Consider the following 3,327-nt stretch of genomic DNA (forward strand, 5'->3'; position numbering starts at 1 on the left):
ATTTTGTTTTTTTGTATATTTGGATTGTTATCGGTTTATTGCTCGTGCCGTATGGTTGTACTTCTCATTGTCAAGTATATGAACTTCCTTACGGGTGATGGGATTATTATTGTTTTTTGCTATGCGAACTTATGTGAGGGTATTTTCTTTGAACAATTTTAATTCATATAATTACCGCTTGTACTTCATGTTGTCTCCGCCTGCACTTCTCGGAATCACTGCTCGTACTTCCTCGCAGATGACGGGATTAATTAGTTTTTTCTACATTTAGATTTTGTCAGTTTTCTTGTACTTCCTATATTAAGTGGATGTACTGCTCGTGTCGGCTGGTTGTACTTCTCGTCGTCAATTATATAAACTTCCACGCACGTGATGGGATTATTTTGTTTTTTTCTACATTAGGATTTAGCCGTTTTTGTTGCACTTCCTATATTAAGTAGGTGCATTGCCCTCAATTTTTTCACGAGGGGTTATGAACTTCCGAAACTGAAAGATTGTACTTACCAGCATCAATACTTGTACTTTCCGCTCTCATATTTTGTACATCCCTACTAGTGATTTTAATATTGTTTTTAGCACTTCACATGGTCCGTTAGTTGCAGACTATCAATTTCTTTTTTACTTGGGGGCGCGTCGCTAGCGGTGGCTCGGGGGGGGGTGGTGGCCGGCGGTGGCTCGCTGGGGCGCGTGGTGGCCGGGAGAAATCGTGGGAGGTAGCAGGTGAAGTAAGCATCACAATAATTGTACGTCAACTTTCCACATGTAACAACTTGCACTTCCCATACGTGAATACCTGTACTTATCACCCAGGGCTTCTGAACTTTTCTTGTTTTTTATGTTAGTTTGAGAGCGTATACTGTGTATTGTACGACTTCCACCTTACCATCTGAAAAGGCCTTGCATTTCCCTGTTAGTAGATTTGCACTTCTGACGAACGCGAGTGTGTACTTTTACTGCATCTCAAAAAAGAAAGATTGTACTGAAATCTCTGAATACAGGTCAAGCTGACACGGTTACAAGCTCTGCACCACTTCTTAAAACTGCTAGCTTGCCGCTAGCTCTACTAAATGAATCTGCGAGTCTGCACTTCCATTTGTGTCTCTACTACTGCTTATCATCAGTTAGAGCACACAGTCACACATACACGTATAATTGATGCCCAAAAGACTAATCAGAGGAGGGTAGAGAGAAGAGGAAGAGCAGGTGCAACACTATCTTCAGATTCATAAAATTTTGCAGTTCCAAAATCATAAACTTACACTTCTCACTACTATACGATTGGACTTCTCCCCTGGCACCGTTAGTCTGCACATACACATAGAGAGATACAGAGAGAATATGCGTGACAGAATAAGAAACCCACACGTACATAGATGCTTTTACCCAAAGATGAGCAACATGTACTTCCGCAAACCAAAGATCTGCACTTGAGATGATTATACAGTTGATCTTCCTTTGTACACTTTTACCCAAAATATTGTTAGATTACACTGGGAAATCACGTATTCACAATCACACACAAAAAAACTGAGATGTAATCTCAATTCGTGTTTACAATAACAAAAGGCGATTTTTTTTGCATCGGCAGTGCACGCATATGTAGTATTCTAAGCACAATGCAGAGCGGCGGAGATAGTAGGAGATAGCGGGGCCCGAGAGTTGCGAGACGGGCAGTGGTCGTCGAGCGACGACAGTAACGATAGTTCAACATCAGGAAACAAGCAACAAGATTGGTTGATGCCTAAATTGCAGGAGAAAATGCAAAAGGCGAGCTTCACAACATGCCTCACTGAATGCCATTTCCCTTACTGACCGACTGTACAACACAATTGCTGCAATTTTTCCATGAATGAGACTGAAGAAATGTATACTTAAGATACTTGAAACATTGTAATTCAGGTTATATAAACACATGGACTTCCAGGAAACAAAGCTACTGTACGGGAAAATTCCAGCGCCAATCTGCATTTTTGCAATGAACAACTCCCAGTTTGAGCCAATGTAAAATCGGTTGAATCAACAATTGATTTGTAGAAAGGCAAGGTGCTGAGCGCACCTATACAAGAGGAAAACATGAACAATAGGCTCGACCTTGGGGAACTGACAGTAGCGCTGCCCAACTGGTTCTCCTCGCCATCACGGGAACAAGAGATCGAAACGGAGAAACTGGGAGCGGCATCGCTGACCTTCCTGGGGCCTGCGGAGCATGGAAGCCGGCCCCGTGCAGGCTCGCCCTCGCGGAGGACGAACACAAGGAGGCAGCAGTGCTGGATCTCAAGGAGGTAGCGCCGGTTGACCGACCTGGGGAGCCCGTGGGCAGCGGCGCTGCTCGAGTGGGCGGCGGCGGAGGGCCCTGGCCAGTGGGGCGGGAGGTGCGGGTCGGCCGCGGAGGCGTCCGCGCCGGCCTTGGAGGGGCGCCGGCGCGCCGGTGGATGGCCGGGCCGGGTGAGGGCCCTCGCTGGTGAAGGTCCGCGCCGGCCGATGGGACGCGCCGGCGGAGAGGAGCGTCCTAGCGGCGGGGAGGATGCCGGCGGCGGTGGCGGCTATGGTGGGTTGGGGTAGTTTATTTTGGACATGGGGTTGGGGTAGTTGGAGAAGTAGGGAGGCACGGGAGTGCGCTCGATTTTCTTTTTCCGACCTGTCGCTCTCTCTAATACACGGTGGTGCTCAGAATATTATTTTGAGCACTGGTTTCAGAATAGTGCGACCCTATATATATATATATATATATATATGTGTGAGTACACGAGCTCAAATCTGTCAAGCCACGAGAAAAAATAGGCATCGATATTGTTCAAGCCGCCGCCGCACTATGGTCCGCAGCCGGTTGACCTTGCCGCCCGATTCCCATCGTTTGACATTGATCCCAGTGGCCCATCGCCCGCACGACTCCCGGCTTCAGAGATCAACAGCGTCACACGACTAATTGGGGATGACGAGCCAGAGCTGCAAGAGCTGCGAAGGAGGAGCATGCAGAGGGTCATCTCCGACGTCCACAGCCTGCGCGCCTGGTCGATGTTTTCATGATAGTCCTTGCGGCAGCTAATAGTTAGGTGGCAGATGATCGCAGGTACGCCGGCGAACCCATGGCTTATTGATACGTCCAAAACGTATCTACTTTCCCGAACACTTTTGCTATTGTTTTGCCTCTAATTTGTGTATTTTGGATACAACTAACACGGATTAACGCTGTTTTCAGCAGAATTGCCCTGGTGTCTTATTTTTGTGCAGAAAATCAACTTTCAGGAAAATCCCCGGAAATAATTGCAATGGGCCTATTTTCACAGAAGACTTACGGAGCCAGAAGACGAGACGGAGGGGGGCCAC

At 47.3% G+C, this 3,327-nt stretch overlaps 1 long non-coding RNA gene across 1 annotated transcript; it reads right to left on the reverse strand.

Moving 5' to 3' along the window:
* Positions 1 to 1,850: 1,850 nt before the first annotated feature.
* Positions 1,851 to 2,296, reverse strand: LOC124694277. Its single transcript, XR_007000450.1, has 2 exons — positions 2,057 to 2,296; positions 1,851 to 1,962 (listed from the first exon to the last, which is right to left on the reverse strand). It is a non-coding gene; the product is annotated as an uncharacterized LOC124694277 (long non-coding RNA).
* Between the last annotated feature and the right edge of the window lie 1,031 nt (positions 2,297 to 3,327).

The sequence above is a fragment of the Lolium rigidum genome, chromosome 3 (genome assembly GCF_022539505.1).
Source record: "Lolium rigidum isolate FL_2022 chromosome 3, APGP_CSIRO_Lrig_0.1, whole genome shotgun sequence".
Classification (NCBI taxonomy): domain Eukaryota; kingdom Viridiplantae; phylum Streptophyta; class Magnoliopsida; order Poales; family Poaceae; genus Lolium; species Lolium rigidum.